The sequence below is a fragment of the Mus pahari genome, chromosome 17 (genome assembly GCF_900095145.1).
Source record: "Mus pahari chromosome 17, PAHARI_EIJ_v1.1, whole genome shotgun sequence".
Lineage (NCBI taxonomy): Eukaryota > Metazoa > Chordata > Mammalia > Rodentia > Muridae > Mus > Mus pahari.
The window spans coordinates 13,424,003-13,436,360 of NC_034606.1; the positions used below are offsets into that span (position 1 = coordinate 13,424,003).

General features: G+C 37.5%; 1 non-coding gene across 1 annotated transcript; it reads right to left on the minus strand.

Annotated features, from left to right (window-relative positions):
- Positions 1–7,195: 7,195 nt before the first annotated feature.
- LOC115062488 lies at positions 7,196–7,257 on the minus strand. Its single transcript, XR_003842439.1, has one exon. It is a non-coding gene; the product is annotated as a U7 small nuclear RNA (small nuclear RNA).
- Between the last annotated feature and the right edge of the window lie 5,101 nt (positions 7,258–12,358).

The following is a 12,358-nucleotide window of genomic DNA, read 5'->3' on the forward strand; positions in this document are numbered from 1 at the left end:
CAATACCTTGGAAAGATCATAACTCACTTCCTTTTTTAATGTGGAAATAATTTTGAAAGCAAACACCCAACAGGAAGTCTGACCAATCAAGATTTATTTTAAAATACCATAGTAATCGCAGAAATGAAAGCTAAGCAACAATGAGATTCTGCATCAAATTTATCATATTAGCCAAAATGAGAAAACCAAGTAATTACCACATCAAGAATTTAGGAAATAAGACAGCATGAGTCTTCCTGCATAGTGAAGGAAATGGGAATTTAAAGTGCCACTTATGAAGGTTTCTAAAGTAGTTTGGAAAATTAAATGTGCATAACTTAGGGCAAGCAAACACTTCCCTAAGTGTTTAATCCTGAAAATGTACTTCATACTTTCATATTGGACTTTTCTATATATTATAGATTCCTACAAACTGGAGGCAAATTGGTCACATGCATATTGAAGTAAACATAAGTAGGAGTTGGGAAATATTGACAGCCACTTACTAAGGACTTGCCATCTTTCAAAGTTATATCAGGTGATGCCTAAACTCTTAAGATGAACCTATTTCTGTCTTATCTATTTTCCCAGTGTTCTGTGATAAGTAGAAGTTAGGTTGAACACCCAAGAGTTAATGCTGCTCATATCTGAAGGTGACGAGCAAGCAGATTTCCTTCTGCTTCAACAATCCCAGTCTGTTCTTTTCTATAATTTCCAACTGTGTGGGTGAGGCCCAGCCATTTTATAGAAGACAAGCTGCTTTATTCAGTCTACTGGGTTGAATGTTAATTACATATTTAAAATACTTTACAGCAAAATCAATGCTTCTGTTTGACTGAAATCTAGGTACTCTGTCATAGCTAAAGTGACATATAGAATTAAGCATCAGAGAGATGTCAAGGGAAAATATTTGTGCTGTAATCCTGAAGCAATTCAAAGCTATGATTCTGTATACCTTCCTTTTAAAACTTCCCATTTTGAAACAATGCACATACAATTATTAAAATGCAAAGACATACATTAGTTCCACTTTTACTAAAAGAAGAAAAGCAATCAGTATCTAGAACTTTAAGTCCAAAATTAATGTGTCAAAATTAATTATTCTGAACCTCACTTAGCCATGAAATCAGAAAATACATAGTATAATGAAGACAAAACAATAGTGATGACATAAGTCCAATGTTTGTGGAATATTTTCATCTGGTATTTAGTAGAAAAGTAAAAATAAAATTGATTACATTATTCCTTTAGCTGGAAGGCCATCATAGCGTCAACTCCTCTGTTGATTATTGTCCCTTCATTGGCCTTTTTGTCTACTGTGTCATCCTGCATTCATTAGCTCTCTTCTCTTTTGCTCACTTCACATATTCTCATTGATAAAAAGTGATTTCTGAAATTCTATATTAAATAAGAATTTTCCTGGTAATTCCTATCCATAATTCCTAACTCTAATATGAAATTTGACCTCTGATTTTGTCTTTGCTCAGAGTAGCTCATTAAATATCTGAGTTGCCATGTTTAGGATGGTCTAGTAGAGCCATTTATATTATACATGCTCACAAGGAAAGCTTTGTGTCATAAATATAAGTGACTTTAAATCTCAAACAGATGATTCAAGTCAAAAAGTAAATACTCAATGATTTATCAAATCCTAATAACAAATGTTATTTGCTTTGGTCACTAAATCTTCGGGAATGGAATGAGAGAAAAGAACAAAATCAAAACCAAAAAACAAAGAAACAAACAAAAACAGAAAAGATCTGAATAATTCATAGGAACTTTTCAAAGATAATAGCAAACTGAATTATGTCTACTTTGACTTATTTCTAATTTTTTTGCCCCCAGAGTCAATTGTATTTTATTTCTTGATTACCTGTAATTAATTCCTTGATTCCTTAAGACTGAGAGAAAAATATAGAAAGAGAAAAACACAAGGTTTGGGGTAATTTGAGTTGGTTACCCAAAACCAAATACCTTTGAAATACAAGTAACAAGTATACTGTACTCATGTATTTAGGACTAAATGTATATATGTGCATATATAAATATGCCTATTATTTATTTTAAAATATATATTGTATACATTTTCATACATCCCTATATGTAAATATATCTATGTGAGTGTGTGTATGTGTGAGATTTATCAAAAAAGAAGCCAGGAACTTAGAAGAGAGTGAGAAGGGATATATAGGAGCAATATCTGAAGAAGGGTAGGAAGTAGAATAATATATGAATGTAATATAGCTTAAAATTATTAAAAGATAAAAGAAAAAATAATGATTTTCACTTGAGAAAATTAAGTGTATTTTTATAAACATATTTTAATTGCTTTTATTTTTTCTTTTTAATTGCTGTAACAACATTTGTTTTCTTAACATTTCTTGTATTTGGCTTGAAAATTCTTCAGTTGTATTCCTAACCACATTCTTAAAGAGCTTGTTTACCATTTCTAAATCACACACACACAAAGAAACATAGAAATGTGAGTCTCTAGTTCTTTTAAGCCTCTTCTTCGTTGTACAACTTGCACAAGGACATGTTAGAAGTTACAAGAATTCTAAATTAAATATATCAATAATTTTCAGGTTTTTATTGTTATTTACTTCCCATCCTGAGCTTAGCTTCTCCTCCCTCCTCTCCTCTCAGTTCCTCTCTTTTATGTCCCCTCCTTTCCCCTATCTAATCCTTCTCTTCTCCTTAGATTCAATGGCTCGCAATTCACCATGGCGAATGAAGTTGTAGTAAGGCACAGTTCACATCCTTCTGTTCTTGGTCCTTGAAAATCAGTAACACGTACGGAATCCAGTCTACCACTTTTAACCTTTCTGATCTAGGACACAAAATTTGATCTTGTATAAAAATAGGTTCATGCTACCATTAAAAAAGGGGAGCTGAAGAAATAAAATGAAATATAAATATGATATATAAATATCATATAAATATGATATAAAATGAAGCTAAATAAATACATGCAAATTTATTATATTTATTTATTAAATGTATTAACATATTTATTTATTAAATATATATTTGTCTTCATTTTTGTAAAGATTGATTTTATTGATATAATATTGAAAGGGTTCACAGTGAAATACCACAAGTCATTCTTTCACTTCCTATAAAACGTCATAATCTTGCTTCTCACAATACTGGTGGGAAATCCAATTTATTGTCATATATTATTTTTGAAGCTTCTTCTACTTAACATAGATTGAGGATAGGACAAAATAGCTTAATAATTGCATTTACTGCCTTCTAAACTGTTTTATATTGGTAAAATCTGCATCTACCTTCTAAATCCAACGTTTTCATCTACTAGCATAGAGTGCAGCAGAGTTGTGATATGCATGTGTTAAATGATTAAATACAGATCCCAGAGCTTGCACTGCAGAGATCTAAGCTTCCACAGAGAAAGATAAAAGTAAGAAATGTAACATAGCTTTAACCAAAGTACATAGAGTTGAACTTTCAATTCCAGAGAAGATTTCCTGTGGAATTGAAGCCAAGGATAAAGTATTCAATAATGAGGAAGATTTACTAAGGAAATCAAGGTTTAAATACCTTTTAGCAGACTGGAGACTGGATACAGGTGATGGCATTCGTTATATGAAGGCAGGGCTTAGGAGCCTGACTGACTTCTAAGCTTTAGTAATCTGCTGAAATAGTTTAAGCAGATAAGAGACTCATTTATCTACTCAAGAGTCAAAATTAAAGCTAATAGAGTCTCTGGATTTAGTTCAGAATTCATATTTAAAAATAAATAGAAAAGGTCCTTGTTTAATTTTTCTGGATGTGAGAGTACAAAGAAAAAGAACTTTATACAGTGGATAGGATACAATAGGCCTAAACTAGAAAATATTATCATGCTTGGGATATATTATAAATAAGATTTTGGTAACTAGGTGGACTATGTTAGACAGACAAAAAAGTATCCACATTTCCATGCACAATTGTTTACTATTAATTAGATAAAATTATTTCCTAGTGGAAAATACTTTATAAAAACAAATCATCAGGTTTCTCTACCAAAATGATGTCTACTTTTTAATGACCTCAGGATTTCCATTATCATTTATTGACCCACCTTACCTTGCTTAGTTGTGTTCCGTTTGCCGGGACTCTGTGGAGAGAAATGCACCAAGAAATTTCTGTTGGTGTGCTGTGCCTTTTTTTTTTCTTTTCCTACTTCTGAGGAATTACCCTGATTGGCAGAGTGAGAGTCACATGAAGTTTTGTTAAGTCAGACTCACATGTTGTGGCAAGACATACAGTGAGACAGGACCAGTGGAGGACATGTGATGTTTGGAGGGATGTAAATAGAACTCAACAGACAGTGGAGGAGGCTGATGTTGGCTTGCTTGCATAATTAATTGCTTTTTAGTTTCCTGTCTTCATTAATCTTCACTTCACTGAGAGAGGCACCGCCAGAACTCTTCTTGGCATTCCTGGCCAGGTTACTTCTTCTGACTTGGACTGAAGCCAAGGCCTACATCTGCTAGGGAGTGCTATTGCTGCTGATTTGTGTTTACCATCCTGACCCTACTGAACTCTACTGCTGAACTGCTCATAATAATCTAGAAAATGGAAGAAATGAAGGCAATCCACCTCATGATACTTTTATGTTGATCTTTCTATTATATATAAAAATAATTAACTAATATGCGTTTTCATAATGATTAGATAGCACCACTAGATGACTCTGTCTGTATCAAATCCTTCTTCTGATTGTCACTTGATTAATCCCTCTTAAATTGTACTTCTATTAATTATTTTGTTATATAAGTCCAGAGAATTTCATGCATCTTTTTGTCAAATTTCAAAGTCATCAGTCTATCTAATGTGTTGTTGAACCACTGAGGATGTTTTTAATATTTTTATTTAACACATACTAACACAACATGATTTTTTAAAATTCTGGTTGATATTTTAGAACTTGTACCCAATGTATATGTTCTGACTAGAATACATGCCCTAGTCATTGCTTCAGATGATTTGAGGATTGTTTTTATCAGGAAATACGTTCTGTTTGCTTAGTTGTTCTCTAACTGAGTTTACTAATCTTAAAATCATATGTTTCATTCCTGTTACCTTAGCAATGAGGAACTTGGGTTCCTGGTAACATTTAAAACTATGTCTAAATAAAAGGCAATATGCAATTTAGTATAAAAATGCTCTAAGTGCTACATAGGGTTTGGGGACTATATGAGAAAAATTTGTTCTAAATATCCTTATCATCATTCTAAGTGAGCTAAACTAAAAGCAGAAAAAAGTGTTACAACATAGCTCAGAAACTCAAGATTCTTCGTTACTTTTCTTGTTGATGGGATGAGTTACTTTGACAAAACTAACTTGGGTCTGTGTTTTTTGGCTCACAGAGTGATGTCTCAGACTCACTTTTGATAAGTCTCACTTTTGGTAAGAAGAAGTTTATGAGAGCTGGGCATATTTCATGTATAGTCAGAAAGCAGACAGCAATGACGTTCCCATCACAGCGAAGAAAATTCTTCATAGTTAACCACAGAGGATAACCTAATGAAGAAAAATATTTGCTACTTCATCAGTTACTAAAACAAAACTAATTTTTTGTAATCACCTCTTATTTGCCTTTAGGGTTTCAAAAACATTTGACAAGTTACCTGGGAAAATCTGGGGATCTGTGTCAGTTTTTAATACAAATAAACTTGTCTGAGTACAGCCACTATGCAACTAGTGAGAAGGCCTGAGCCAATAATTTCTCACATAAATCTATATAAAATGTAGAGCAAATGAAAGCTGGAACCAAGTAGGATAATTTACAGAGGAATGAACCTCAGCTCAAAGGTAGTGGCTACAGAAATTTCTAAGGTGTCACTGTGTACATGGCTATAAAAGATGATACCTACACTTCACAGATTATAGTGGCATCAGGAACTCTATTTTTTTGGATCAGGATGTAATTCCAATATCTCAAGAAATATTGTTCTTCCAAAGTACTATACTTCAGGTACATTATATAAAATGTTGAGAAACAGAAGTATTGACAAAATGTTTCAACAAAAAGATGCATTAACTGAGACATATGTGTCACTTAGGAGTGAGGCCAAGATAAAAGGAAGGTAGACATTAGAAATTCCTGGAGACCACCACGAGGGAGTAAGATGATTTCTTGTTTTACTTGAAGGACTAATAAATTTATGAAGGCTCTGGGCAGTTTAAGGGATTATTTGTACAAAGAAAAGAACACTATGGGCTATTTTTCTATTGTTTAATGTTTTGTTTATGTTTTATTGAACAACACTTTGGAAGACAGTTTCCTCAGGTATTTCATTAATGAGTACCAATTTTATTAATTAAATCCCTTCAAATAATTTGAAGAACAATAATAAATTAAAATATCTAATACAATAGTGAATGCATTTTCACATTGTCTAAAAAAATAGTGGGAGGCTTATGTCTGAAAAAAAGGGGGGGGGCTTTAGGCAGCATGTTAAAGATGACAACAAAGAAAAGGTGTGAAAAACACACCTGTGATGTCATGCAGCTGCACACTGCTACCATACATCATTCTCCTCTAGGTTTCTAGAAATGTAAGGCTAAAGAGAATTCATGCAAGTAGTATATTGTTTTTCTAGAGAAAATTTCCATACATTAAATTCTCTTTCCTGAGGAGTGGGACTTCAATATGCCAAGTACCAGGCTCGGCTTGAAATAAAGTCTTATGGACTAGCTGTTATGGAATTGTAGAAGAAATGACTGGACACCAATCATGGGTTGTGTGTTAGTCAGGGTTTCTATTCCTGAACAAAACATCATGACCAAGAACCAAGTTGGGAACGAAAGGGTTTATTCAGTTTTCACCTCCAAACCACTGTTCATCACTAAGGAGAGTCAGGACTGGAACTCAAGCAGATCAAGAAGCAGGAGCTGATGCCGAAGCCATGAAGGAATATTTCTTACTGGCTTGCTTCCCCTGGCTTGCTCAGGCTGCTCTCTTATACCACCCAAGACTACCAGCCCAGAGATGGCACCACCCACAAGGGGACCTCCCCTGCTTGATCACTAATTGAGAAAATGCCTTAGAGCTGGATCTCATGGAGGCATTTCCCCAACTGAAGCTCCTTTCTTTGTGATAACTCCAGCTATGTCAAGTTGACACAAAACTAGCCAGTACAGGGTGTAAGCTGACAGCTTTGTAGTCTGCTCAAGATACCTCTCTATATAGCTCTAGAGGTAACTCTTGGGTTTTCCACCCAAAGTCAGAAAACCTGCTAGACAAATTCTAAAAGAGGTATAACAGCTTTCCAGATAGTTCTTGGGTTTTCTGATGAAGTTAGAAAACATTCTAAACAAAATTCTAAAGGAGCTATGCTTGTTCTCTAAGTAGCTCTCTCTGGGTAGGTTTCTCTAGGTATCTCTCCCATGCAGACCAAAGCACAGTTTTTATTTACATATTAATTCAATCGTTTAACCCAAGTTCTGTTTTGATTATATCATGAATCAGCATTTTATGACCTTAGCCAATTGAGTCTTAGAACTGTACAGCAAATGGCTGGGTGTGGTGGCACACGCCTTTAATCCCAGCACTCGGGAGGTAGTGGTAGGCAGATTTCTGAGTTTGAGGCAACCCTGGTCTACAGAGTGAGTTCCAGGACAGCCAGGGCTACACAGAGAAACCCTGTCTCAAAAAACAACAACAACAACAACAACAAAAAATGTACAGCGTGTATTTGATTATTATTATTATTATTATTATTATTATTATTATTATTATTATTTATTTTATTGAGCTGTGCACAGAAAGCCTAGTCCCAGGGCTAGCACAGGCCTTGAATCCTGGTGGCCCATTAGGTGATTACTTTCTCTACAAGGGACAGCAAGTATTTGGCCACACCCCCTGGGCCCCTGACTCCTGTCACAGCTATAACCTCCCATAGCCAGCCCCCCCCCAACCCCCACCAGTCCTCGAAGAGAGTTGTGTGGCCATCAGTCACATAGGCAATACCCCAGGCTCCTGGTATTCTGTCTGGACTCCACCCCACAGTTACCTGGCAACAGCCACGTTGACCTAGCTCACCTGCTTTCCCACTCCTCTCTCTCTTGCTCCCTCTCTTACTCTCTTGTCTCTCTTACTCTTGCTTCCTGCTGGGCCCCTCTCTCCCAATTCCCTTCCCCCATCTCTCCATGTGGTCATGGTTGGTCTCTCCTTCTCTACTCTTCTCCCTCTCTCTGCCTTTCCTCAATAAGTGCCTTAAAACTGTGGACTACCTCTTCACATTGGGATCTATCATGCTGGAGCAATGGAACGGGTCTTCCCTAAGGAGCTGCATATCCAACCTGTTTCTGGAAGCCTCTCAGTGTGCCCAGATGGTCTCCACCAACCAAAGCTGCCCACCTGAGGCAAGCCTTGGACTTTCTTCCCTGTGGAACCAAGCCGGAGGTCCCTCCTCCCTGCCCTTTTCCCTTTAGCACAGGCCAGAGTCCATCCACAGGCCCATACTTCATTCTTAGGTCTTCTGTGGCATTTAGCAGCATCTGGGTGCCCAAGAATAACAACCTCCTGAGATGGCTCCCAGAAGTTCTGTGGGGACCTCAGACTGCTTCTTTCCCACCCCTGGAGCGGGATCCTGTAACTTCTCACAGTCAGTCCCACACCCAACCAGTGGCAGAGTGGGTCCGTGCAGTCAGAGTACCTGCAACCCACCTTGCCCATTTTTGACCCACCATTATTATTGTTGTTGTTGTTATTGTTATCTTTAATCTTTTTTTACAGTCCAGTTATTTTCTCTCTCCCAGTACAACCTCTGACAGTTCCTCATCCTATTCTTCCCCCAAGTCTCCAAGAATAAGTCCCCACACCCCTATCCCCTCACACACACACCCTGCCAGGCCTCTGCATTCTCTGGGGCCTCAAGTCTCTCAAAGGTTATGTGTATCTTCTCTCTTCATAGCAAATGAACTCAGAAACTTACCTGCCTTTATAATCACAATCAATAAGCATAGCTGAGTGGGATCTTGCCTTGCCCTAAGATCACCACTCCTACCATGTTTGAACAGGAACTCCCTCTCTCCCAGACTAGCCTTGAACTCAGAAATCTGCTTGCCTTTGTAAACAAAAACAACAACCATAGCTCGATAGGATCTGATCTTGAGATCATTACTTTCTTACCCCCCCCCCGGTGCCTCTTTTATTACTTGAACCTTTCATCTTGTATTTTTTATTTATTACTTTACTGACTAATTAATGCAGTTGCTTCTGTTCTTTCAGGTTGTTGAAGACCCTCATACAATTCATATTGCATCCTTACATTTTGCATAGCTTAAAAATCTTGTTCATATGCTCTTGAATTCATGTTTTCAGTTCTTTCTCACAAACATAAGGGCCGTAATGAAGGTCATAGGACTTACCATTTTGCTGAGGAATGTAGACACATTCTTCCTTCCCTTCATACTGCTGTTTCTGGTTATCATGGAGTCATTATCCTTGGCAGGCAGAACATTTCTTGAAGGAAAAACATGAAGTAAAATGTCTACATTAATATAATAAGCTTTATGCCTAGCAATTGTCAGCACTTGTGAAGGCCCATGCCCTCCTGGCTCTGCTGCAGGGACAGTAACTTGTGTCTCATAGTCCTTTCTGCTGCCATGCAGACTTTGGCATGAATGCAGGTTACTTCCCCAAAACAATGTTACTAAATAAGAAATTGGTTTCAAATATGTTTTGTGATGTTGGATGAATGGTAGTTAAAGAACACTTTAGTCAGTTTCTACTGTTTTAATTAAAATCCTGGGTGGGGATATTTATGAAGAACACCATTGTATTTTAATGATCCAGAAAGATGGAAGCCCAAAACTTATCAACATGTCAGTGTGTTAGGTACCTGGTAAGGATTGCTTTCTGCTTTGAGAATAGCATGGTATTATTTGTACTTCAAATCTATGTGCTTGATAGCTCAATACTTCATGAGTACTGACTGTTCTATACTTTTCAGGTTTGCTATGTTACTTTGTATTATATTGCTAAATACTGCCCCAAAAGTCCAGTTTCCCCCTCAGATGAGGAAATCCTCATGTACACTAAGTAATGCAATGAAATCTTACTCCTTAATTTAAAACAATTGGCTGAATAATGATGCCTCCAGTCTGTAGCAGGACAGAAAAGAGATAGGTAAAATTTTGGTTCTTGGGATTGAGGTCTGAGGAAAGAACATGAGAAGAGAGAGAAGATGGAGAGAGGAGAAGACACCAAAGGATAGGTGAATAGTGAAAATATTGCTGTGAAGGATGATGGCCAATTGGAGTAAGAGAGGCTCCAATGAACTATTGGAAGTTATAACTTAGGGCTATTGATTGGAAAGTAGAAAAAGTAGCTTAGCATATAGACATCAACCCAGCTCAAGTGATTTAAAGGTTTGTCATAAATATAAAGGTTTAATGTCTTTTATCTAGTTACTAAAGGATCAATGGTGGGGTAGGAAACCCCAATTAATATTAAATATTTATCACTACAAAATGGCAACCAATTTATAGCAATTAGAACTCAGGTTTAACTTGATAGATTTCTGTATATTGAACCATCCCTGACAAAGGAGCTACAACCGTCCAGTGGGAAAAAGACAACATTTTAAACAAATGGTGCAGGTCCAACTGACATTCAGCATGTAGAAGAATGTAAATTGTCTCATTCTTAATACCTTGTACAAAGTTCAAGTCCAAGTGGATCAAGGACCTCCACATAGAATCAGATATACTGACACTAATAGAAGAGAAATTGGGGAAGAACCTTGAACACAAAGGCACAGTGGGAAATTTCCTGAAGAGAACACCAATGGCTTATGCTCTAAGATCAACAATATCAAAATGGGACCTCATAAAATTTCAAAACTTTTGTAAAGCAAATGACACTGTCGATAGGAAAAAGCAGCAACCAACAGACTGGAAAAAGATCCTTATCAATCTTACATCTGATAGAGGGCTAACATCCAACGTATACAAAGAACTCAAGAAGTTAGACAGAGAATCAAACCCGATTAAACAATGGGGTACAGCCCTAAACAAAGAATTCTCAACTGAGGAATACCAAATGGCCAAGAAGCCCCTAAAGAAATGTTCAATATCCATAATCATTAGGCCAAAATCTCGGTATACCCAAGATACAATTCACAGACCACATGAAGCTCAAGAAGAAGGAAGACCAAAGTGTGGATGCTTTGGTCCTTTTTAGAAGAGGGAACAAAATACTCACAGGAGCAAACATGGAGACAGAGTGTGGAAAAGAGACTGAAGGAAATAGAGACTGGGATACAGGGGGGCCATCCAGAGACTCCCCCCATGTATCCCATATACAGTTGTCAAACACAGACACTATTGTGGATGCCAAGAAGTGCTTGCTGACAGGAGCCTGATATAATTGTCTCTTTAGAGGCTCTGCCAGAGCCTGACAAATACATAGGCAGATGTTTAAAGCCAACCATTGGACTAAGCACAGTGTCCCCAATAGAGGAGTTAGAGAAAGGACTGAAGGAGCTGAAGGGGTTTGCAATCCCATAGGAAGAACAATAATATCAACCAACCTGACCCCCCACCCAAAGCTCCTAGAAACTAAACCATCAACCAAAGAGTACACATGAAGGGATCCATGGCTCCAGCCACGTAAGTAGAAGAGGACTGCCTTGTTGGACATCAATGGGAAGGGAAGCCCTTGGTCCTCTGAAGGCTCAGTATCTCAGTGTAGGGGATTGCCAGGATGGGGAAGAGGAAGTTTGTGGGTAGGTGTCGGAATACCCTCATAGAAGCAGAGGGAGGGGAAATGGGAATCAGGGTTTTCCAGGGGGGTCAAGAACCAGCAAAGGAGATAACATTTAAAATGTAAATTAAGGATATTAAGGTACACACACACACACACACACACACACACACACACAAGCTTACAGCTCAAATCTCCCCCTTTCCCAACTGGGGAAAAGTCAGGCTAGCTTGAAAAGAGGCCTGGTATATTTATAAAAGAACAAAACTAGCCCAAAGCCAAAGTTTCCCAGGACATCTATTCCCAGATGAACAACCAAGGAGAGGGATCTTCCAGAGTCGTAGTGTGGTAGATAGCTTTTTAAGAAATTTATAAGCAGAACACAAAAACTGGGGCTTCTCCCAAAGGCAGAGCATAGTAAGGGCAGAGCAGAAGCAACCAGGCTCCAGGTTATACATAGACTAGATATAGTTGTTTTAAGGGTGGACAGTAAAAGACATGGAGACTTCTCACAGATTACGGCTGCTGGACAAGCCTTTTCTGGTTCTCCCAAGTTTTCCACAGCAGGCCAGCCCAATTCTGTCCTGTGAAAATTAATGCTTAGGGTTCATCTCATGGCATGAGAAAAAGAAGTCCAAGTTTAGCCTCTGGAGGCAG